The sequence below is a fragment of the Cricetulus griseus genome, chromosome 2, assembly GCF_003668045.3.
Source record: "Cricetulus griseus strain 17A/GY chromosome 2, alternate assembly CriGri-PICRH-1.0, whole genome shotgun sequence".
Taxonomy (NCBI): Eukaryota; Metazoa; Chordata; class Mammalia; order Rodentia; family Cricetidae; genus Cricetulus; species Cricetulus griseus.
This window is the reverse complement of record NC_048595.1, coordinates 332041235-332067726: the sequence shown is the minus strand read 5'-3', so window position 1 is coordinate 332067726 and position 26492 is coordinate 332041235. Positions and strand designations below refer to the sequence as shown.

The following is a 26492-nucleotide window of genomic DNA, read 5'->3' as shown; positions in this document are numbered from 1 at the left end:
CTCATTTGCTTTTCGTTCCCAACACCTATTTCCCCTCTCTACTCTTGTCTTCACCTATCTTTGGTTCCTATTGTACATATACCCCAGAATGTGGCCTCAGAGTTGAGGCCTGGCCCTCGGGAGCCTTCTATGGCAGGGAAGCTAAATTTGGTTCAAATTGAATACAAGTGGTAGAGTTCAGGGGCACTGGTGTTCTCTCATTCCCAGCCTCACTTCAAAAGGGAAGAAACTATGTCTAAAACAGGGACTCTGCCCACCACCCTCACCAATGGCTGCTTTCCTGTTTCTGCCTTCTGTTCCCCAATCAAAGGCTAGATGGATGTGATGGGCGTGAATGCTCCACTCCCAGTCCCACACTCAAACTTTAGCTGCAAGGCAACTTAAGGATTGGTAGAGAAATCAGCTTCTTGACTAAAGTTAGGTAATTGCTCCTTTTGTAACCTACAGGGCCAGGTCTGCAGGCTTTTTGGGACAAGCACGAATATGCCTTAGTGTTTAAAAAGACTTCAAGAATACATGTTCCTTTTGGGAGATATCAACACACAAAAGGGTCCCTGATATCAAAGCACTTCTAGAGACTGAAAATCATCATGGTGAATAAGAAGGCACTATCAAGGACTATAGTGACCTTGAGCAAATGGCTTTGTGCTCACACCCTATTTGTTTTCTTGTACTGTCTACCCAGTTCTGGACCAAGGCCAGCAAACCAACACTGACAGAGATGTGAGCTGCAGGAGTCTGTGTGGGGTGGCTAGTTTTATGTCAACTTGACACACCAGCTGGAGTCACTTGGGCAGGGGCATTTTCTTGATTGATGATTGATATTGGAGGTCCCAATTTACTGTGGGTGGTGACATCCCTGGTCCTGAATGCTATAAGAAAGCAGGTTGAGCCTGTGATGGGAAGCAAGTGAGAAGCTTGACTTCTGTGGCTCCTGCATGTTTCTGCCATCAGGTTCATACCTTGAGCTCCTGCCCTGACTTCTCTGATGTTGGACTGTGTTATGGAAGTGTAAGATGAAATAAATCCTTTCCTCTGCAAATAGCTTTTGGTCACGCTGCTTTGTCACCATGCCAGAAACCCTAAGATACAGTGTATGCCATGCACAGAGCTAAGACAGAAAGCAGGCAGTTGCAGGCACAGTGGTCAAACAATGTCTCAAAGATAGCCCAAGAGACAGAAAATCCCAAAGAGCCACACCTCTAAACAGCCAAGCAGGCAGAGAAGCAGTACAGGACTGCTTTCTGAAAAAAAGTCTAGGTTACTAAGTGAGTGACAGCAGCCACAGAGGAGGGCAGCCCTGCTGGATGCCGACAACATTCCTGGCAACTGAGTCACAGATCTTCTACTGCATTGGTCTGGAGAAGGTTCTCCAGATGCTACAGTGTGTGAAGGAGAGGGACTCATGGCTTGTCCACACTTTTTGTGTTAAGGTAAACAAGGTGGCTTCAAAGTACTTCCAATTCTTCTCACATGCTAACCAGCACAGTTATTCCACAGCACCACACACACTGCAGCCCATGGCCTTCTCAGCAAGGCCACAGTGAGCTCTGAACCAGATACAGCTGTATCTTGGCATGACTTTAGTGCCCATGAGCAAAGCAGTGTCAGATCATTTCATACAATGTCATACTTAATTTACTTCCCCACAGGATTTGACATACTTCTTCCAACAAGGCTACACCCACTCCAATGAGACCACACCTCCTAATCCATTTCAAATAGTGACACTCACTGATTACTGAGCTTCCAAACATATGAACCTACTGGGGCCATTCTTATTCAAACCACCACAAGAACAAAACAATGATCCTGTAAACACAGGAAAACAGACAAAAAGCAAAGGCAAAAAAAGTCATAACATAAAAATCTGGCAGAAGAAAAACAGCTTTGGAACCCGAATGCTGGCCTGTAGCTCAAATCTAAGCAAAAGCCAGTGGCTGTTACTAGGTGGTTGACACAAGCATGTTCCTGTCCCTGGACTTGTATGAGGCAGTACGGCTCTGGACACATATTCTCAGACATATGAAGACAGAAACTCTGTTGGCTTTCTTGTATGACCGTTCCTAGCCCTCTAAGGTTAATAAACAGTTCATTAAAGCCTGACTCTATAAAAGTAGTCATATGGGGACTCTGATCTGTGTGTGTGTGTGTGTGTGTGTGTGTGTGTGTGTGTGTGTGTGTGTGTGTGTATCTACTCATATGTGTGTATTGTCTGTGTACATGTGATATGTATGGTGTGTATGCACATGTGGCATGTGTGTATTTGGTGTGGGGGTGTATATCCACATGTGGTGTGTGTGTGTGTGTGTGTGTGTGTGTGTGTGTGTGTGTGTGTGTGGTATATGTATACATGTGGTTTGCATGTGGTATGGGAGTGCATATGTGCTGTGTGTATACATTTGGTATGTATACATGTGTTGTTGGTGGTGGTGGTTCAAAGATGTATGATTCAGAATGAAGTTTTCTGGTGATCCAGGCATTTCTCATGAAGGTTATTAGGTCACTCCAGTTGGGTCTCTCAATCTGCTCACCACTCCAGGTCCCTTTAATCATGTCTCCAGATCCAATTGAGTCAAGTATTTTGAAAAATTTTGGCCAACTAAACAAATGTACTTTTAAGTGCTTTTAAATGTTCATGCCTAATTATGAACAAATGTTTCCTTTTCCAACATGCTTTTTGAAACAGTGAGAATTGCCTCATTGAATTAAACTATCCCTGAAGACTGCCCCTTGCCTTGTCATGACTGCATAGAAGCCATTTTGCCAGACAGTGTAAGTCGAGACACATAAGTTGTGTCTCTCCTGTGCTGTTGATGATGACCTGTTGCTGTGGACACCACATATGTGGGCCCTAAAGACCATCTTTAGCATAAGCAGTACACAATCTAACTTGAATCAGCACCCTCTCAGAGGAGGCTAGGCCCTGACCTCCTGACTGGCCAGGTTTTCTATTTTGAAACTCTGCCTTGCCTGGCTCCCATAAGCCCCCAGTTGGAACTCTTGGCTGGTAGGTGGTAAGACACAGAAGTCAAACATCCCAGAACAGGGACCATTTCCAAATGTCTCTAGCACATTTTGTTGGAAATGGTATGCTAATGGGATGGTCCTACCAAGGAATGTTGAGTGCAAAATAGTGCAGATTCATTGCATGTTATACACCTAGATGTGCATATGTATTTCAATATAATTAAAATTAGCTGTTTACCCTGACAATTGTGAGGTGATTGTGCTCAGAACAGGTGGAGGAGAGAGCTGATGTGACATGCCCTAAGAATGGGGTATAAAGTACAAAGAACTGGCAAAGAGAAGGGAGCAAATGATTGTTGATGAAACATAAAGGAGGTGGGAAATGCAGCTTAATGGAAGAGTGGGGCCAGTGAGATGGCTTAGCAGGTAAAGGCACTTGCAGACAAGGCTAATAACAAAGTTCCATATCTGGAATCCACATGCTGGAAAGAAAATAGGTGACTCCCCCAAGTTGTTACCTGGGGTTTGGGTACACATACACATTTTGAAAAAGGAATGATGAGCTGAGCACGGTGATACATGCCTGTAAACATAGCACTTGAGGAACAGGCAGAAAGATCCAGGATTTAAGGCTAGCCTGGGCTATATAGCAAAACTCTGTTTCACAAGAACAAAGAAGCAGGGGGTAGGGTGGATAGAAGGAAAAGAAGAAGAGAACAAATAAATGTTACTCAAAGCCTCAAGTTCTTCACCACCAAAGGAAAAATAATTAACCCAAGTGCCCCCACCCACCCCCACAACAGGGTCTCACCATGTAGCTCTGGCTATCTTGGAACTATTCAGACCAGGCTGCCCCCCCCACAGAAATCCACTCACCTCTGCCCCTGCTGCCCAGTTGCTCAGATTAAAGGCAAGGGCCACCATCCCCAGCCTTGCTCTCTTTTTAAGTTAACATCCAAAACAGTGGACCTTGTTGTATCTTAGTTATGTGTACATGAACACACACACACACACACACACACACACACACACACACCATTTTACTTTATTTACATACTACTTTCTAAACCTAAATCGATTACATTTTGCTTTCAATAATACAAAGCAAGCTATAAGACTGACTTAGCCTGGCAGTGGTGGTTCATGTCTTTAATCCCAGCACTCTGGAGGCAGAGGCAGATCTCTGTGAGTGCCAGGCCAGCCTGGTCTACAAAGCTACACAGAGAAACCCTGTCTTGAAAAACCAAAACAACAACAACAACAAAAAAGACTGATTTATTTATTGTAAATTCATGTGTGTCCATATAACAAAACATTCTATACTGAAAATTCAATCATTATTAAAAAATCTTATATTTTTAAACAATTATTTATTTTCTCATTTGTGTGTGTGTGTGTGTGTGTGTGTGTGTGTGTGTGTGTGTGTGTATGCCACAGCACACAGGTGGAGTCGGAGGTCAAGCTGGTTCTCTCCTTGCACTGTGTGGGTCCTGAGAGCTGAAGTCAGGTTTTCAGGCTTGCAGGCAAACATTCTGCAGATCCCAAATATCTTATCTTTTGCAAGCCATTTGTGTTTCAGTGTCAACTGCACTTTTACACTTGGCTATGATTCTTTCCCTTAGAAGACAATGGAACAGAAGAAGAGGAAAACATGACTTAAAAAGAAGGAACAGCATCAGTGAGGTGTCTTAGTGGGTAGAATGCTTGCTAACACAACTAGGGGACAGCACTCAGGATTATCTCCAGAAGCAAAATCTGCCTTTGCTGAAATAAAGACATGGTACATTTCTACCCATGCCAAATTACCCTGAATAGAAGAAAAGGAGGGTGGGGAGGGGTTTTTAGTTCCAAACAGTAAAATTCCAAATCTAATTCTGCAGTTTGCATCCTTGGAGTCTAAAGATGTGCACAAAGCTGGTGCCTGCCTTGTGGCTTGAAGGCCCACATGTCAATCACTCCCTGGCAGACCATTGTACCTCCCTAGGCAGCATCTTGCCTGGGGAAGAACGCTGTCTGACTTTTCTCCTCCCTCTCTACAGTGTAGAGACAAATTCCCTAAGAGGTGGGATTGTCTGAGGGGTGGTGCTGGGTGGATCTCAGAACCTTCAACTTCCTTGGTTACCAGCAGTCCGGAAGTGAATCTGCTTTCCTCCTAGTGGGCGATACTTACCAAATTCTGAATTTCTATGGGAGGTAAGGTTGTGCTGTCACTTTGAAAGGAAGCCAGAGCAGTGGACACTGCTCCACTGGGTGATGACACTGAGCACTTGTGGCTAGAAGCCAGCTGCTCACCAGACTTCTGTCCAGGTCAGCCCAGTCACCCACCCGAGGTTTTCCATCCTCAGAATTTTGCAGGTGCTAAGGACTGGGTGTCAAGCAGCATGGTCTTGGGGCTCAATCACACAGACTGGCCCCCAGCTTACAGGGCGATTATGATCTGGAGTGCTGGTCTTTCCTAGAGAGGCCCTGCTCACACAAAGCCTGTTTGTTAAATTCCCAGACAAAACATCTGCCCTCAGGGGCTTAGGTTCCCTTTGTGGGACTCCTTATCGTTTCTTAAGTGTAATATTAGACTATGGATCATACTGATGCTGGACACTTACATTCCTAACAAATACTCAAGGGCTTTGTATACCCAATGCATTAGTCAGAATGTGCACATAATAAAGTTGAAAAGCACCAAGTATCAAGACAACACATCTTGTGTTGGGCTCCCTTTCCATAGTGCTTCTTCATAGTGAAATATGAAATGATAGTCAACTAGGATCCATGTATTTGTAAGACAGTATTCACTACACACATTATTATGCTAGACATAATAATGCCAATGATTTCTTTGCTTTGGGTTTAATATTTCCCTTAACAGAGATGTCAGTAGAACTGACAATGGGTGCATCTGTTTCCAACAGGTGGGTGAGACTGGTAAAGATGCAACCCTACCTTTGTATAGTTCTAATTCACCAGGACAGCTGTGGAAAGCGAAGAAACATTGTTTAAGTGAGCCCATGGACTTTCCTGGTAGAAAGGGGTCCTAAACAGAACTGTGCTGTTTTCTGGGATTTTGTTTTTTACTTTTTTGTTTTTGTTGTTGTTGTTTGTTTGTTTTTGTTTTTTGTTTTTTTTTTTAAACAGAGTGTGCTGGATGTCTCTACAATTTTGTTCAAATGACTGCAGAACCTGGAAAAGCTGTTGCTGCTATTGATGAATAGCATATTGCCATTATTGCTCTCTCTCTCTCTCTCTCTCTCTCTCTCTCACTCTCTCTCTCTCTCTCTCTCTATATATATATATATATATGCTAATTGAAACTCAAATATGTGATGAATCCAAGGTGTTTCAGTGAGTGCTCAACTGTTCATGCAAATTTGATTTCATCTTTAGTAAGTAGTAAAGTTATATGCTTGCCAAAATAAATAAATAAATAAATGACACACTGGAAAAAAATAAAACAAAAAACAAGTTATCCTTGATACCAAAGACTGTAGTGAGAAAAGGTAAGCCCTCTGCTCCCACCTAGAGCTGTGTGGATAGGCAGGAACAGTGGGGGCTATACAAAATAGGCTGTTGTGGGCAATCCATGCTACTCACCAATGGGATTTTGAGTAAGACTGTATTAAAACTATGAGCTGTGAATGGCTTCAGGGAAAGCTTGCACTCAGTTTCTGATTCAGGTCAGTCTATACCTACTGGCATAAAGCACCCAGCTTACAGAACTGGGCCCACAGTTCTCAGAAACCTATCTTTGGGAAGCTGCTTGGGCTGAACAGTGGGACTAGCGCTACCAAAAAGATGTTCACTAGAGAAAGAAAGACAAGATCCTGGCTCTTCTGGCCAGCAGTTCTCTGAGCTCCTTCCTTAAAGGCCAAACCTGGTGTCAGAAAGCCAGAGGCATCTCCCATCCTGCCAGCACCAAGAATCCCCTGTCCAGCCTGAGGGCTGCCTGCCTATCCTGACACCTGCATACATGGCCTCGGCCCAAGTGGCCCCAGCCAGGAACTGAGCCAGAAGCTATTGACAATCCTGGTCCAGTGGGAATTCCACTTACATATGGCAGATATCTCTCTGCTCCTCACTGGTGACCTATTACCCAGGTCACAAGCTCCGAAAGGGACTTAGCACTAAGAGGGGTGGGAGCAGCGTTATAAATCCAGACCTCATTTCCTGTCCTTGGCACCAGCTTCCTTAGTCATCCTGTGTTTTCCTCTCAACCTAACAGGCATTTTGCATCTGTCTAGTGGGCCTTCTGCATTCCTGAGGGAAAGCCCATTTCCTTACCTTCAGTGGCTCTCAAAGTCTGCTCCCTTGGAAACAGCCTCCAGGGAGTGGTCCAGATCTGTGTGGTCTCCCATCTTTCTTGCTGTGGTAAGGCAATGGGCCCAGTAAAGATCTGTTTCTAGCCCTGGAAAGAAACTCTGAAATGCTGAGTTGGTGTGCTCAGCAATGAAGGGGTTACACCAGGGTGCTGGGTAGGGGTATGGAAAGTGGCTGGACACCCTTCTCCGCCTGTCTGATGGAGATGCGACCTGGCACCACTGAAAAGCTTTAAGATTAATGGAGAAAAGGCAAAATCTGACAGCTTTTCTGCTGGTTTCAGTCCTCCTGGGTGGGCCAATTGGTCTTGAATGTCACTAGCTACTTAATCTTGTGTATCTGAAACAGACTGGTGTATTTGGGAAGCCTGGCTCGCTCTGTATAGACATCAATTGGAGGGGCTGATAAAAGGAAACTGCATTGTTCAAAGGAAACTGCATTGAATTTCCCCGTTAAGCCTTTCACTGGGCACTTTCTGATTGCAAAACGGTGAGTGACCCCAACAGATGCAGCCATCCTGGACTGGATGCTCCCACCATATCCACGCTACCACCACTTCCCTGCTGAGCTGCTCATGGCAGAATGCTACACCCATATGGCCAGTTTGGAGAGTGGGGCTTAAAATACATGGCCTTACTTATACTTAAGATTTATTTTACATGATGTGTGTGCTTGTGGTCTGTGTGGGTATGTGCATCTGAGTACAGACACACAAAGAAGCCAAAGGTATCAGATTCTCTGAAGCTGGAGTTATATGCTATTGTGATCTGACAGATATGGATGCTAGAAACCAAACTCAGGTACAGATGTGGACAAGAAAAGAACAAAAGAAAAATCCAGCAGTGCTGCTACCTACACACACACATTCCAAATAAACATGGTCAAACTCTTGTCTTATATCCTAAATATCTACCCAGGAAAGGGATTCATAGCCAAACGATACCTTCTATTATCTCATTTTGCCAAACAGAACACAAAGATACACTAAGGTTAAGTGCCAAGCATGGAAGGAAAATTCAGAAAATAAAACGACACCATTTGCAAAGGAGGTTAAGACGGCCTAACTTTTGATGTGGACAAGATAGAGTTGTTCTGTAGCTATTCTGTGGAATAGGGGTGAGTCTTATCTGGAGTGGTCTTGTGGAAGGAACTGCTGATGCATCTTACATGGACTAACCTCCATGCATACTGGTTGCTGAAACAAACATATCTAAACATACAAACAATAGCTCCACTCAGACTTTATGCTCAGGTGGGTTGGTTTCAGACATTTGCCATAACCTTTTCATCACTTCCTGATTCTTTTAAAGGTACCAGCACAGTTGAGTACCTAATCAGTTGATGAACTGCTGAGGTTGATTAAAACCAGCACACTATGAATCTTCCTCATCCTGGTATCTGAGAACACATTGAAACTCTACTTTTCAAACACAGGAGAAAAGCTATACCCTCTGTGTGTATGTCTGAAACTTGCCACAGTACAAACACACACAGGTTGTTTCAAACTGCCCTGGGAATGAGCATTTGGCTAAGGTGAAAGGTCTCTTTAAAACAGAACATTTTCCCATAAACATATGCAGAACTCATCATAAACTGGGTTATTTCTCCTGTCTGCCTAAGGAAGATGGAAGACATAAACGGAACCCAACTCCACAGCAATGCATCACAGGTCTATAGTATGCCTTTGAAATATCAGCAAATATATCTGGCTCTTTTAAAATGACCCATTTCCCCTTCTGGCAAGGATGTCTGTCTGCTTACAGGAAGACATAGGAAGTTACCAATATGTTTTAAAATGGAAAGTGATGTAGAAAATGAATAGACCAAGGAGGCCTCGTTTCGGTAATCATCTCAAACATGAGGTCATACTTCACTGTGTGAGTTTCTTTCTCTTCTGAAGACACAGCCTCACATAATGTCAAAAAAAAAAAAAAAAATAGAACAGCCTGAAATGTTGCAGAGGAAATGAAGCCAGTCTTCCTTACAGACAAGAGCTTGAGGTCTGGAGTTTCTATGGTCCTCCACATGTGGCCGTACGGAGGCCACTGACTATCAGGCACAGAAAGACACCGAGTGGGTTGCATGAATATCATGGAGTAAGAGGGAAGGCAGTGCATATTCCAATATAGGATGTTGAAATGGAGACAGGATTGGCTGTGGGCATTTTTCAGCTCTCCCCTGTAGGGGAAGCTGTAGCCACGCCTTCTTAGGGGCTGGCTACAGGAGTACCTGAGGGCTTGTGAGGGTGTGGTCAGAGTGAGTAGGGGGACTGCGTTTCGGTTTCGGTTTCTCTTTGCTTCTTGCTGTACAGACTACCACCGGCTGGCTGGTTCGCTCTGTAAGTAAGGCTTTTCCCTATTAAATACCCTTATATTTCTACCTGACTCCGTATTGGTAATTTCCTACTATACTCCCCCTTCCTATCTTTATCTTTTGACAAGTTTTCACTAGATATCCCATGCTGATCTCAAGTGCATAGTCCTCCTGTCTCTGCCTCCCCAGAGCTGATGTGATAGGTATGTGCCCGTACCCCTAGCTCTTTAGCCTTCCTGTTGAAATATCTGATGTAACTTCTTCCGCATTTCAATTTGAAAACAGAGAGGGTGAGAGACGAGGTGCAACTACAGACAAGAAACCTAAGTTCAACATCTAGTCTGTTGCCCAGAGTTTGCTCTGTCACCTGAAAGCCAGAGGTCACCATGCTCAGGGAGAGCCAGGAGATCCAGACAAGGAACCCTGGGTCTCATGCCTGCCCCACTTGTTTCTCCACAGCTGTGTTTTTACCACTGTCCCTGTACCTTTAATGTGCTCTGTGGGTGGCCAACATGAATGCAAATTAAATTGTGAGACTTCCAAGACCCCCTCAAGACAAGGAGCCCAGGATTCCCTGGGCAGTTTGAATACTGTGATATATTAATACAATTAGAGATGGCATTTAAAAGATATGAATTAAAAATAAATCTTTGCAACCTACTGGGCTCTTGGTCCCATAGTGTAACTATCTAGAAGGCACAAGTAGAAGACACTCCCCTGCATTGAAGACACTTCACCCATTGGCCTGCTTGGGTGAAGGCATTAGGATTCTGTGTTACCTTGAGACCCCCATCAAAAGACAAGTTATTCTGAGAAGAAAACATGATGCAACTGTCAACCCAGTAGATGAACATTCATCTCTGTAAACCAGATACTAGATTGGAGATTCAACGATAATTGTCCAGGCACTGTCCTGCCCCTTAGCTGGCCTTGAAGTCTATTAAGGGAGTCAGATGTTGGGTTAGGATCTGCCTGTTGGAAGAATGTTTGGAAGGGTTAGCACAGATGCTGTGGAAGTTTAGGTTGCTATCAAAGGGCCCCCTGATGACGGTGGACAGGTGCTAGAAGGCACAGAGACAAGAAGTCAGAGACTGTAGATTATTGTACAGGGAGCTGGAATTAAACAAAATGCTAGAGCATAGGGAGTAGGAAGAGGGGGTGGCATAAAGATGGCTGGAAAGGTGGATAGGCATTCTCACAAAAGACTTCTTGGGTACTGTCCAAAATCTGGCTTCTGTTTTGAGAGACTGGGAAGCCACAGCAGGATGCACTTTGAAGGAGGCAGGGGCAGATCTGTGTGCCATAAACGTCCACTGTGACTGGTGTGTGGCTGAGCAGGAACAGTGTTGGACTGGATTGTAAAGGCTTTCAGGGAAACAAGGAAGGGGTTGCAGGAGTCCACATGGGAAGTGATGGTGGCTTGCAGAGAAGCAAGCGTGTATGTCCTACTACTTGGATATTTATAGCAAAGCCTCCATGGGGCCAGACACAGTATAGAGGCAAGCAAGAGAATGGTGCAACCATCAAGTCCTATCTTTGGAAGGTGGGTCTTGGCACATTCATATGACCAGAGATCAGACACAGAAGGTGAGGAGTTTGAAAGAAATGCTCTGAAGAGTACCAACCATTTTTGTTATTTCTAAGTTATGCTAGGAAGAATTTAATGAGAACAGAAAAAGATTCTACAAAGTCTTTAGAAGGAGAGTCCATTTATATTCCAAATATGAGATGATTTGAGAGTCTCAAGTTATATGTACCCACTAAGGAAACTATCTATTCATACTCCCCAAGTCCAGCACAACTATGCATGTGCACTCAAGTCAAGGGACTGTGTGATGATAGATAGATAAATAGATAGATAGATAGATAGATAGATAGACAGATAGATGGACAGACAGACAGACAGATAGCTATGAAGGAGGTGTTGCCAGAGTTCACATGGGAAATGATGACAGCTTGCAGAGATCCAAGTGTGTATGTCCTAATACTCAGGCATGGGGCCTATAGACAGTGTAGAGGCAATCAAGAGAGCGGTGTGACCATTACATCCTATCTTTTGAAGGTGGGCCATATGAATATGGGCATGCTCATATGACCATACACACATTTATATATACATATATCTGTCATATTACATATCTGTCATCCATCCATTCCTTTAAACCCAGTAGTTAGTAAATTTTTCCCCACCATTCCTTACTGGGTCTAACAGTGATGCTATAGACTTACTAAGAGTCCACTTAAAAAGGTTAAACCAATGGCATAGTCTTTTACTGTAATCAAGTAATACATTTGAGTATTATTCAGCAAAGCATAGCCATTTCCATAATAGTCATTCTGAAATTTAGAAAGGATTTAACAAAGGGCAAGTCACTAAAGAAAAGAGCTGGTATCAAATTAGATGTAGGCAAGGAGACAGTAAAGATTAGAAGAGGGGGGTGAAACTAAACATAAATTATGCACTTATACCATAGAGTAAATGCTTGTAATCTATGACACACTTCAATGAGACAAGAATTGTGACACATTATGGGTATAGCCAATAAAAATAAAATGGTTTGGAGCCCTGATCAAAAGGCCTGTATAAAACAAATACCTGTTTTATGTTGAACCCAGTGTGAGTACTTGGTTTGTTTGTTGAGATAGAGTCTCAATATGTAGCCCTGACTAGCTTTGAATATGTAGCTTTCCTACTGCCAAATGCTAGACTTACAGACATGCTACCAAGCCCAGCTTGCAAATACTATTTTGAATGTCAGAAATAGTATTCATTAAGTATATATGCTTATATGGACCTAATAATGTGTGTTTTAAGTAAAAAATAAAACGTGTGTATGTAGAAATACTCATTTTATACATTTATAATATACTAAATATATATATACATATACATATATATATATATATATTATGTTTACCTTGTACAATCCCCTCTTAAAATATTGTTTTGGGTTAGAGGTGAGACCAGTGGTAGACTATTTGGTTAGCATGTACAATGCTCAGGATTCAATCCCTGACACTGAAAAACAAAAACAAAAACCCTACAATATTTTCAATTATCTAAACAGTTCCTATTCTGTCAATGCAGAAGGCTTCCATGGTGGCACCTGAGGCCTTGAGAAGACAAATCTATCGTCTAAGAGCAGACTGCTGCTTAGTGAGAAACTAAATCTCACCAGAGCCCCAACCCATCTAGAAAAACAGCTCTTTTCTCTGCCACACTTGATAAGATTCCAGCAGTAACTATATGAAGGGACTGGAAACTCTTACCAGACTGCTCTGTGTCTCATTTATAGCCTATTATATAAACATGCTGTGCGTGTTCAAGTTTACCACACAGTAAGCCATGCACACTTCTCATTTCACACTGTGTTTAGCATTCACATTTAATCCTCTTGCATCTACATAAGGTCCCAAAAGAAGGACTCTCTACAGCTGTCGTTAGTGATCATGGTGTGACCCAGTGGGTTCCCAGACAAGCTGTCCCCCATATATGTCACCTCAGAGTTACAGATCCACAAAAGACGAGTCCATTGAAGGGAATTACCATGTAAAATCACACCCAACTATTTTAATGAGAAATATGTTTACACAGAGTTCTGTAGATGGGATTCCAGGCTCTAGGAACACTTAGAAACAGTTGCATACGAGTATTTTCAGGACAAAGAGCCCTCGGCTTTCATCAGATTCTGCAAGGCTCCTTAAGCCCCAAAGAAGTTGAGAACATCATAATAAAAACAGAATAAAGCATATGGTTTAGCATGTGTGAACCTTGATATTGCATGGAAAAAAAGGGATCAGTCACAAAAGACCACACCAATATGTTCCCATTTACATGCAAGTCTAGTAAATTAAGACCTATGGAAATGGAAAGTGGAGTAATGACCCTGCCCGCCAAGTTCTAGGACTGTGAGTGTGTACCACCAACCACATCGGCTATTTCTTTTTTTTTTTTTTTTCAGAGCAGGGATTAAACCTTGTGCATGGCAAGCAAGTACTCTTACAAATGGGTTGTATGGGGAAGCCCAGACCCCATAAAACCATTTTCCAAAAGGAACATTGATATAGATGAATATTCTACCATCTTGTTCATATTATTTGCTTAATGGGATACTCTGAATTCTCACTTACAAATAAGTAATGAATATCCACGAGTCACTGTTATGTGCCCCTTGGTCTTCTGAAACCAGAAGACTTCATTTCTTATCATATGAGAGCTGATATGGCCAGTAGGATGACTAGTGATAGGACATAGGGTAGAAAAAGCATGGATTGGCAGCCTGGACCACTTGCCATGCACAGGGCTGCTATGCAGGTATGACTAACTTCTGGACAAGGCTAGCTATGAATACAGTCCCCCACAAAATCTAGCCTGAAATATGACATTATGTAACAAAGCATGCTGTCACAGAAGCAAGGAGACACTTTTTCTAAAGGACCTGACATGATGCCTGTCCCATGGTAGATAATAAGTGGTAGCCATGTTGTTATGATCATTTGTGAACTGGCAATGAATGACTTTTCTTCAAGTGAGAAAAACTCAGCTGAACCTTGTTGAGGGTGACAGCTATAACCAGGAACTCAAGTGACTGCTCGTATTCTGGCCTTGTCCTCAAGGCAAAGCTGCCAGAGTCCAGGTTCACATTCTACCAGCTTAGCAGGGGCATGGAAGAGCAGATAGTGTTGTGTCAGGACAGCTTCAGGAAAGATACATTGACCTGGCTAAGATACCATCCACCATCCTTCTCTGAGCTAATTTGCATGGCCAGAGGATACCCCATCATTGGCTGGGCTGGAATCACATGCCCCATCTGTGAGTAATGGATGGCTCACCACCCCCATCCCCAGACCAGCAATATATCTGCAACACAGCTTCAGACATTTGCTCTCTTTCCCAGAGTAAGTTAGCTTTTTAGGCTGAATGGCAAGGCTCAGGCATTTTACAAGTCAGTTCTGCATTTGCTGATCACCTACTCTGTGGGAGGCACTGGTCTATTTATCTCTTTCCACATTCTGTGTGTGTGCATGCACACCAACCCTCAGACACATGGGGAGCCCGCCAGATGCCAACCCTAATGAGGATCTGGCATAATCAATTATACACATTTCATAACAATACTAATCCCTTCCTGATGGCTTCAACTAGTTGCTGAAGTCTGGAGGAGACAACCTTTGTGAGAAATGTGGATAAAATTATATGCCGTGGGTAATTTTACTTACTGACTATTTTCTTGCCTGTGAGTTGAGAAAGAAGAAAAAAAAAAGAAGATGAACATGCAAATGAATGTTTCGGGAAGTGCCTGCCGTGTAAGGCAGGGTCTGATGGGAAGAGGCCAGGAGCGGGTTTGTGTTCACAAATGAGCAAAGCCCTACAGAGTGTAGCTCTGGTTTAGCTGAGGGCCAGCATCCCCCACTCCCATAGCTGACATGGGTGTAAATTAGATGCACACCATTGCCCACTCTTCAAGCCATTTTGTTGGGGGTTTGGATTGGATTTGTAAATGTCTTTTCCTTTTCCAAAAACAGAGCTTAGAACACAGGGAGAATTTAAATTCTGGGATGTGTTGCTGAGTTGTGGCCTCCACTGGGGCCTGTTAGCCACCCTTAAGTATTTTCATGGGTGATTCTCATTATAGTCAAGTCATGCCACATATATGTGTCTTCCTTGCCTCAGGAGGGACCCAGGCCCTGTTGCTCATTATCACTAATGAAAACAGCTTCTTTGTTGATTTCTCATGGTCAAAGAACTACAATGGAGTATGACAATGAAAGGTTGAAGAGTCGAGGTTGTGGATTCCAGTCCTGCATGGACTCTGCCCCCTTCCACTTTTCCTTTTATCACCAGAGCACACTGAACAGCTTCTATATGATACTGGATGGTTTGGTTTGTTCTCCTGAGTTAGAGAACAAGCCGGAGAAAACAGTTGTGTATAGTTACATGTCATTTAAACAGTGCCAGGCAGTTCAGAGGCTCCATATTAGCTGAATGTGTGTATGCAGAATATGGCGTTTAACAAGATTTCTGGTTTTGCCATTAGAGTTTCATGCTGGGTGAGTTGAATGATATGGTTAACAGGGAATAGGGATAAAACCAGCAGTAAAACCAGTTCACCTGTCTTCCCGGTGTCTTCCTACTCTTGCATCTGCCCATAGAATGCTTTGTTTATTTGGACAAACCAAATATCTATACTAAGTCAAGTGTGGCTGCTTCTCTCAAGTTTAATATGCAAATTCCATGTGATAAGTTTTCTGCCTTGGCTTTAGATAACCAGATTTTCTCCAGTAAATTACCTCTAGGAAGACCATAAAAGTCAAGTGCACTTCAGTAAGAGCTGTTATCTCTTCTGTGAATTTAAAAACTCCCAGAGCCAAGCAGTGGCCCCTCTTGGCTGTATTGGATGATTAGTATGGACTGAAAGCCACCCTGGCTGTCTAGGTGACTGTGACTCATAGTATCTCAGAAGACTTGTTCCCAAACCCTTCTCTAAACCAGTTTCTAGCACAGGAAATATGATTGGCATCCTCTACTGAGGGTCACCCATGCTTCTGCCTCATCTCAAGATGTGATATCAACCCGTAGTTCTGAAGGTGGCCTCAGTTTTCCTAAACTACAGGGTCACTTATGAAAATATCAGAAATCTGTCAACAAGAAAAACTTGGGAAAATAGATGTTGCATAGCCAACACAACCAGAAGCACCTGCCAAGGGAAGCCAGGGATGAGCAAGAAACATGAAGGAGATCTTGCTAAGTAGAAGGTTTGGCAAATGTCCCTGGAGGGATATCCATGTACCAAGAGGAGTATCCAGGATACAGGGCAGTCAGCCTCATGGATTTGCCTGTGAATATTCTTTATTGGGAGGCCTATGTTCACCCAGTTCCAGACTTCAAGATCTAGATGTTTTGTACTTCTGTCTGCCCAGCCAATGAATGTGACTCAACCACCACCATCAGAAAGAGAAATCCACTTATCAGAATAGAGACTTGAGGGTTCTGTTTTACAGCTGTCAGTTGGATCTGGTTTTGTGCTTCCAACATAGCACTGGCAGCAGTTATTTGGGATAATGTCTACAGAAGAAAGCGTTTAACAAGGGGGAAAAAAACAAGGCGGGTAAAGGGCTGGAGGGGAGTAGACAGAGTTCCAGGAGCAAAGGAAAATTTTGTAAGATGGGAAGGGAGCTGGCTTGGTGCATTGAGGCAAGACTGGTATAGACTTCCCTTGAAAGCAATGGCAACACATGAAGAGTAAATTACTGAGGACTCAATGCCTCAGCCCCTACAAGAAGCAATGTGCTGGCACCATGGCCCTTTTATAATAGACATTTGGGCCTCATGGGTATGTCAGATTAAACAGGCAGGGTTGAATTCTGTCATTGTCACTGTAGTCAAAAGAAATTCGAATAAACCAGAAATACTTAAAGGGAAAATAAAGTGAATTCCCAGAAAAATAACCACATCTATTATTAATGCCCAGTGGGTGAATTAAGTGATTTACTGTTTTTCATATGGGTGCAGATATTTACCCATGCAATGGGAATTAATAGCATTGTCCACAGACATTTACCTCTACAGATGTAAACAGTGAGAATTTCCCAAGACTTCTCATTGGTCACAGATCACCGTTTCTTTCTTGATAAAGAACATGAGCCGAATGAACAGAGGCAATTATCACACACGATCAGTATGTCTGTTCTTGAGGGAACTGCCATTGTCCTCTCTAACAAGCTGAAGTGATTATGTGTCAGCATGAAGTTACCATGTGTCTTCCTTCACAAGGATGCTATGAAGTGAAACATCTGACCAAGAGAACACTTCGAGCTACCGATGGCTGTTTCCTCTCCAAGCTTTTCAGGTTTAATTTAGAGGTCACAGGAGTTGGAAATTTGGAATGAAACATCTGACAATTCTATTTCAGGTAGAGGACACAAGACAATAAATTCTGCCAATTGCTCCAACCCAAATTGCATGGACCTACAATAGTATGAATTATACTAGGGTACTCTCCCCACTGCATAGGACATGTGGAACTTGTGGTGACAACAGTAATATTGGAGCCTGAGGGTTTTCCAAGTTTCTGAGGAGACCAAAGTCTGTCAAGATCCCTGGAGTCCAGGATGGTTAATGGGAAAGCAATGCAAAAATGCAAGGATGTTGTAACAACATAGCTTAGAATTGGGGTGTTTGTTGTGGTGTGAAGATGGGAGGCAGTGATGTAAAGAGGCTGGGGATGCAGGGTACATGGTGTAAAAATGGGCTTGATTTTAACCAGGCTGGCTCAAGGTGGAATCTTTACTATGGACAACTATGCCTGCCACTAGTAGATACTGTGTAAATACCTGCTGAAGCTGGAACAGACACTAGATGCTGACTCATTGGCCAGTCCAACCATCCCTGCCTCCTGCTTTCTCTTTGCTTCAAGCTTCTCTCCTGCTTTCTTTTCACCCAGGGGCTTGTGGTCCCCTCACCTTCCCTTTACTATTTAGTTCAGTCTAGCCGATTTATGAGGTTCCTTGGTGAATGTTTTGACTTCACTTGGGAACATAAACTCTTGGTGTCATTATTGTCACCTGCCCCAGACTTCCCAAGCAAGCCTGTTGTAGAGAGAATGTTGAAGGGTTTGGTCTGCACCTTCATACTGGATGAATAGGGCTAAAAATACATGACACAGCTAGATACCGAGTGTGAGCTGCTTCATTGCCTCTGCAGAGAAATGCTTTCTGAGCCCGAGAGACATTTCACATTACACAAAAGATTAGTTTTTGTTTGTATGGATGGATGTTTGTTTTTGTTTTTGTTTGTTTTTTGTCAAAACATGGTCTCTCTATGTAGTCATGGCTGTCTTGGAACTTGCTCTCTAGACCAGGGTGGCCTTGAACTCAGAGATCCGCCTGCCTCTGCCTCCCAAGCACTGGGATTAAAGGCATACTCCTATTGCTTGCTTTTATATAGCATGCCTGGCTACATAAAAGATGTTTTAAAGCAGGAAATTAGGATTATATTAAAATGTGTGGGGTTTCTTTGCTATAAATATGGGTATACTGATTAATCTGCCCTGTGGTTTATCTTTTTGCTTACTATATTAGTAAAACATTTCCCCTGTAATCAGCCAATATCACAGACAGACAGACAGGAAGGCAGACAGAAACACAAGAGGAGATTTGTTATAAGAATTGGCTTACCTAACTAACTATGGAGGTGGAGAAGTTCCACAACAGCTGTCTCAAGATGGAGGAGCTCGGGAAAGCTGGTGGTGGAACTCGGGTTTGTCCAAAGACTTGAGAACCAGGGAAGTTGGTATCATCAGTGCAGGGCAGAAGACTTGAGACATTTCAGGGCATTGATGTAAGTTCCAGAGTTTGTAAGGCCCAAAGATGTGGACTTCTGGTGACTGACGATAGGAAATGCATATACTGGCTCCAGCAAATACTGACAACTGCCAGACCCCTTCCTTTTTGTTCCATCCCGTTCCTTGGCAAATTGGCTGTTGCCCACCTTTGCAGGGGAGAAGGAAAGTCTCTCTCAGCAAATGCAGTCACTCATATGCCAATCTCTTCTAAAGACATCCTCACACACATATCCAGACTCAGTGCTAGACCAGCTCTCTGGGTATTCCTTAAGCCAGTCAAGACAAACACCAACCATTTCATCACCGCGAAAAGCAACTTATGAAACAGCAATGGGTTGCCAGCACTTAAAGAGAAACGATTTCCCAGGGTGATGTTAGCTGGGGCCAAGTTGCAGCTGAGGCAGAATCGAAGCTGAGCTGTATTGTTGGATTTCTTCTCTAGTGGGGCTGTGTGTCAGTCTTAGTTTATTTCTGATTTCTCCTCCATCCAAGTCTAAGGTCCTTGTCATCTGCTATGCAGTATGCAGTTCTGCCTGGTGTTCACTGCTCTGCTTGGTTCCTGTAAGGAGGGTGGGACCTGTGAATTAAGAGACTGTGACTAAGAGCTATCTAAGTAGATTGAGCAGTGGGGCTGGAAGTAAAATAAAAGGACAACATTCCTCTATGTGTGTGACCAAACTCTCCACTAGACAGTAGGACACTCTAAGGTGCAGGCTGTCTTGTGACCTTCCGAAGGAAACGGCACCAAGGAGTAGGTGGTACTGAAGGTGCTATCTACATGAAGGCTTGTGCACTGGGGCCCAGGTTGGGGTGAAAGGCTATTCTGTCTCACAAGCAATGTCGGGATACACACACTCTAGATTTGGGGACTGGAAAGGGAAAGAAAAGTAGCCAAGTGCACATTTTTCCTGCTAAAACCCATGCCATGGCTTGATTAGATGAACCTATGGATACACATGGCAGCAAGGGGGCCAAAGGATAGAGTTCTACCCACCTAGCAATGGCAGGGAATCCCTGCTCCTGCTTGGCAAACTTGAGAGGAAAGGTGGGACTAGTTAAGGAGAGTCTCCATAAGTATTTTAACAAGTCACAGCTGAGGACACTTGTTCCCTCTCTCAGTGACATGCAAATTGCCGAGTCCCTTCAAATGCTCTGAGAAGCTTGCTAAGATGAGAGTTTTAACTTAGCGTTTGGGGCTGGTCTTTGTAAAGCTCCAGGCAACGCAGGGGTGGCAGGCCACAGATCTTGATAGACACCTGCCTTCAAGTACCCTTTCATGAGATGAGTGGATAGTAGAATCAGCTGGGCACTGTTTCCCAGCTGGCAATACCCAGTCAGTCTGCACACCCAGAATTTCTGGTTTAATCAATTTAGGGGTTGGCACGTGCATTATTTGTATTTCTTTTTTTTTTTTAACCTCTAGATTATTCTAGTGTGTCTCCAACTTGGTGGCATTCTCAGTGTTAAACTTGAACTTCCAGGCTCTGCCATAGAAAGACATTCAGCTTGGGCCTCACTGTTAGTCATTCCCTCTGCCACTCCTAGCTCACTTCCTTTAGTGCAGTGGTTCTCAGCCTGTGGGTTGCAACCCCTTTGGGGATCCAGCAACTCTTGCACAGAAGTGGTCTAAGACTTTAGAAAACACAGATATTTACATGATGATTCATAACAGTAACAAAATTGCAGTTATGAAGTAGCAATGAAAATAATTTTATGGCTGGGGGTCAGCACAACATGAGGAACTGTATTAAAGGGTCACAGCACTAGAAAGGTTGAGAACCACTGCCTTAATGCACTGAGGGAAAGACACACAGAAGGGTGTGTCTCACTCTGCTCCTTTACCATGTACACATATCTTTCTCTTCCTTGGCCCCAAGCCTCTCTTTTCAGGGAGGCCACTTATTCAAATATTTCCAGAGAGATATGATGAAAACCATCCACTCCTAACACCACATATCATGACTCAACTTCAGTCCCTCTGTGTTACTTAGGTTTTTTGTTGCTGTGAAGAGACACCATGACCACTGCAACTCTTATAAAGGAAAACAATTAATCTGGGTGGCTCACTTACAGTTTCAGAAGTTCAGGCCATTATCATCACAATGGGGAGCACGGAAACATGCAGGAAGAGTAGCTGACAGTCCTATTGAAAGACCCTCGGACCGAGGAGTCTCTACAAATCGGACGATCCCCCCAAAAACACTCAATGTCCAGTCCAGCTGATGCAAAAACAAGAGGTAAGTTTATTATGGGACGTTTGCGCAAACGGGCTTCCCAGTCCGACAGACAAAGAAGAAGCCCTGTTCCTCTAAAGCAGGCTCCTTTTATAGGAGAAAAAACCATAGGATTTTAGGGGTTTGGGTACGTGACCAGAGTCACAGATCCTTTGGAGATCTCTTATCTTTGGGGCCGGATGGTCTCCTGGCTCAGTGGGATAGTCTGTTTCTATCTTCATGACCCTAGGGCAGGGTGGCCCTCTAGGAATTCTTGGTATTCAGTTAGGTTGTCTTGTGGCCTTGTAAGGGAGTTATATCTGCCAGCTAAGAAATTCCAGGGGCTTGGGTCATTGTGACCTTGGTTAGGTTTTAAGTCAGGTCTCCCTGTTCTTAGGGTGAGCGGATTGTTTTTCTTCTTAGTTATTTCTTTGTTAATTCTAAAGTCCTTCACTATAGCTTGTAGGCAACAGGAAGTTGACTAAGACACTGGGCATTATCCTGAGCATTGGAAACCTCAAAGCCCACCCCCATGGTGACACACTTCCTCCAACAAGGCCATCTCCACTCCACTAAAGCCTCAACTTCTAATAGTACCACTCCCTATGAGATTAGGAGGGCCAATTACATTCAAGCTACCACACCCTCCAAGATATGGGGATCTGTTTGCCAGAAACTACCAAGAATTAACAATCTGAAGAGGATAGGTCACATGAAAACTGCAGTTTTCTGAGCCTGAAAGAGAGAGGTACCCCACTACTTGAGCCACTCTCTTCTCAAATTCACACCCTCCACCTCTGCCGGCCCTTCAGGCGCTGGAAACAGGCCAGACACTGGCTGGTTTTCTGGGTTAGAAACAAGTTAATATCTTCCCATTTGACCCTTGGAAATAGAGATAGACTGGCCACTTGGTGCCCAGAGAAGAAGCTCATAGCCTACAGGTCACCAAAATGCTGCTGCTTTTTTTCTTTTAATTGGCTGGGAAGATGAAGGTTGTGAGGGGACTTGGCTTACTAAACAATTTACTGTCATCTCCTGAACATTTTATATTACTACTCTTCCCTCATTTTGTTCAAGATCTCGCATCTCTCAGCCAGAATGTTAGAATTCAAATGCCTAGAAACTGAAACAAGTTTAAATGAGTGAAAAATAAATCAATACATCCATGCCATCGAACGATGACCACAGTTCAAATGTGTGTCCCTGAGAGGGGTCCAGTGAAAGATCACAAACTGGACAGTGGGGATAAAACAGTGACTAACATGCCATGGCTTCTGCTCTCACACAGATTACAGTTCCAATCAGTAAGCAAGAGCAACTTTGTTCGCTTTAGGGGACCAAAGTCCTTGTCCCTGAAGGGAGTAATGAGTGGAATAGAACTGACCAGTGGGATGAATGTACAGGCTGGTGCTGACTGAAAGAGACCGGGAAGTTTCTGGGTCTGTAATCTGGAGTGATGGCTGTGTGGGAAGATGGAGGAGGCGGAGGATAGCCTTGGCACCAATGTCTGATATTTCAATATACCAGAAAGAGCGTTCCCCTCAGAACTGTAAGATTCACCCATGTTTGGATTCATTCATTCTTGATGCACATCCTTGGGGTGATCAGTTTGTGGGGAGCACTACAGCAAATTTGCTTCCCCATTTTAGCAGAACAATCCTCTTCTAGAGGCTCCCTGAGGAAAAAAACCCTAAAAGCTAAATGTTTTTCAGTCTTGGAGTCTTTGAAAATATCATTAGTCTGTCTACATCCCACCCACAGAGAAGTAAATCATAGCTTAAAGAATGGCAGGGGGAATTGAAAATGGTGAAACAAAGAGTAAAATAATTGGTATAAATCTATCACTACATAGAAATGTCAGCAGTAATCCTTAGCAGTTCTCCAACCCTGAAAATAAAATTCAGATATTCTAATAGAGAAGGGCAGAAGATGAGGATGAGGGAATTGGGAAGAAGCGAAAAACAGGCAGGAATTACAGGGTAAAAACGTACTGCCTCCATGCTATAAGAAATTGTTTTCTTTTTGCCCGGTTTCCAGTGCACCCACTTTCCAGCACATTCTGATGCCATGTTTACCCCATGTATATAGACTGTTTTTCCTTGATGGAAGCTCCTACATTGTCTTCTATCTCTGCTATTCTGAAACCTCACTGGAACACCCTGCATGTCCATCTTTCTCCATTTACTGCATAGGCCATTTACTCCAGAGTCAGCCACCAGTCTGTCAGTTCTGTAAAACATTTCTTATCCATCTCTTTGGATACTGCATCCCCATTTTACTTACCTTTGGCATATTTGGAACTCCAATTAGTTTTACATTGAATTTCTTTAGTTAATTAATTGTCTTCTTTTTTTTTTTTTTGGCTATTTTCCAGCTCGTCTTTGAATTCTACTTTCTGGAAATGTTTATTCAATCCTATTACTGACTTTTAAATTTCAGCTATTTAGGGGCTATCCTAATTTTTAAAACTACATCATATATATATATATATATATATATATATATATAATTTTTTTCTTATTTCTCTGTGAAAGTTAATCAAAGCACTTTAAAACTGACATTTTACTTTGCTTCCAGTTCTTGGTGTTTTTATTACTTCTGTTTTATCATTGTCATTCTCCATCTTTCATTTTCTTACTGTAGCCTTCATTTTAAGGGTTTAAAGATTATTAATATTCCAGGGGCCAGTGAGATGGCTCAGTTGATCAGGGTGCTTGTTGTCAAGCCTGGTGAATTGTGTTCAATACCCAGGATCCATGTGGTGGAAGGAGAGAACCAACTGACAAAAGTTGTCCTCTGATCTCCACACACAAATCATGGCATGTGGGTACATACACACTAAATGAATAAATATTTAAAAAATAAAGTGATAAAACATGAAGGTAAAATAAAAACATTGGATATCCACATGTTGAAGAATGAAACTAGATCTGTATCTGTCATTCTCCTCACAGATCAACTCCAGATAGATTAATGACCTTACCCTGAACCTGAAATGCTGAAACCACTGGAGGAAAAATAAAGAAAACACTTCAAGACAGAGTATAGACAGGGACTTTCTGAATAGGGCTCCAGTCACTCAGAGAATAAGGGCAATGATTGACAAATGAGACCTCATGAAACTAAAGTTCCTTACATCGAAGGAAACAGTTAATTGAATGAAGAGACAGCCTGCAAAATGGGAAAACAATCCCAACTATACTTCTGACAGAGGGTTAATATCCAGACTATAGGAAGAACAAAAACAACTAAAAAGGAAACAAGCTGATTCAAAAATGGGAATATTGAACTGGACAGTTCCCAAATGTATAAAGGTCCACCATTCCTAGCCATCAGGACAATGCAAATCAAAACTACTTTGAGATGTCATTCCATCCCAGCTAGAGTGGCTGTCAACGAGAAAACAAGTAACAAATGCTGGTGAGGATGCATGGAAAGAGGGATCTTAGTCTATTGGCTGGACTGCAAACTGGTACCATCACCACAGACATCAGTGTGAAGGGCTCTCAAAACTAAAAGTAGAACTGCCTTGTGGCCCAGGTCTACCACTGCTGGGCATATACCCAAAGCCTCTATATCCTACCACAGAGATACTTGTGCATACAGGTTCATTACTTCCCTGTTCACAACAGGAAGAAAATAGACTGAGCCTAGATTTCTAAACATTGGCGGATGAATAAAGAACATATGTACATATATACAATGGAATTTCATTCACCTGTAAAGAAAAACAACATGAAATATTTAGGAAAATGGGCAGAACTGGAAAATACATTAAGTGAGGTGACTAGGGCCCAGAAAGACAAACACCACAGATTTTCTCTCATATGTAAACCTTGGCCTCTAATTTTCATATGTGTATATATATGTAGGAATGTGGGGGTAGAGTCCAAAAAGCAAGAAAGGGGCCATGAGGTGGGAATAAGGCGTTGAGGAAAAGGGTTGGAAGGGTAAAAGAACACGTGTGATAAGAGAATGGAAAACAGTGGGAGGGAATCAACACTGACAGGGAAGGAAGACAGGAGAGACGGAGGCAGGAAGGGTCAATCCAACTAAGTATGTGTGAGAATTCATAAGGAAATCTGTTTCATTGTAAGCTTATAAAAATAAAAGTAAAAATAGTTAAGAATTTACCTATACATTTTAACAGTTATTAAGATTTAACTATTTCCTTTGCCATCTTCCATTCTTCCTGTCACTGTCAGACTTTTGTGGTAGGATTAATCAATTTTGATTAATCAATTTTTGATTCATTGTTTACTCATCTGAAGAATACCCTCAGATAACTTTTTCAGGATGTAACAAAAAAGTTCCCCATCCACAAGGAATATAGTCAATGATTCCCAGTGGATGCCTGGTTGCTAACTCCATTTATACTATCTTTTTCCTATATAATCTACATATGATACATTTTAATTTACAAATACCAAGAAATTGATAACAACACAATAGAAAAATAGAAAAACTGTAATGCACTGTAATAAAGTTATGCTCACCCCACCTTACACAGAAACACTATGATAGTTGATCAATAATCAATATGGCCACTCAGTGACAGATGGGCAGAGAGTGTAGTCAGCATGGATATACTAGATGGATGATCCATACTCCAGGAGGGATCAGAACAACCCCAAGTTTCACCCTGCTTCTCAGAACAGCACACAGCCCCTACATTTTTATTTCTGGAATTTCCCATTTGATTGCTTCAGACCTGTACCCTACTGTGTTGACTCACCATGGCAGCCATGGGGATGTGCCATTCAGAGCTTCCTTCCAGAAAGGCACAGCTGGTTGATAGCCCCCAACTGCCACTTGGGATGCACTACAGTCATGCTGAAACTATGTGTGTCCTGGGCTGTTGCCAGCCAGTGCCTATGTGTACAGATGTTCTGGGGCCAGGACTGGCCCTGCCCACTCTAGAACTTCTGCAATAGGCATCCTTGCTGGGCAAAGCCCTACCCAACATGTCAAGACCTTCTCAGAACTGCACTGCAGGCTAGAGTCTGGCCTCCCTGGCCTTTCTTCCATCCTCTGGCTCTGTCTGAAGGCTCTGCCTTCTGTTGTTCTTTCCTGTTTCCCTTCACAGACGTTTCCTAAGGTCACCTCTCACATGTCAAGTTCCAACTTGGCACCTGCTTCTGAAAGGATCCAGGAAAAACAACCAACCAAACAAAAACCCTTACTCATGAAGTAACAAAAGACATGCTTAGCTCCCAAATAACCTGTTCATCTAAGGGGACCAGTGCTCATCATCAAAGACAAACATCTAAGACAAATGACAATTAAAAAATAAGAAAGAAAAATCTGGTTTTTCTTAAATTCCACCTGAAACAAAGAACAC

At 42.9% G+C, this 26492-nt stretch overlaps 1 long non-coding RNA gene across 4 annotated transcripts in view; it reads right to left on the bottom strand.

Annotated features, from left to right (window-relative positions):
* The window catches only part of LOC107978309, a 105953-nt gene extending 84868 nt beyond the window's left edge, over positions 1–21085 (bottom strand). For 3 of the 4 annotated variants that reach the window (XR_003482486.2, XR_003482488.2, XR_003482487.2), the window contains exons 1-2: positions 21010–21085; positions 18772–19084 (exon numbers count right to left, since the gene is read on the bottom strand). This is a non-coding gene — a long non-coding RNA (uncharacterized LOC107978309). Of the gene's footprint in view, positions 1–18771; positions 19516–21009 lie in introns of all 4 variants that reach the window. The other variant, XR_004768532.1, reaches the window with a different exon arrangement.
* Between the last annotated feature and the right edge of the window lie 5407 nt (positions 21086–26492).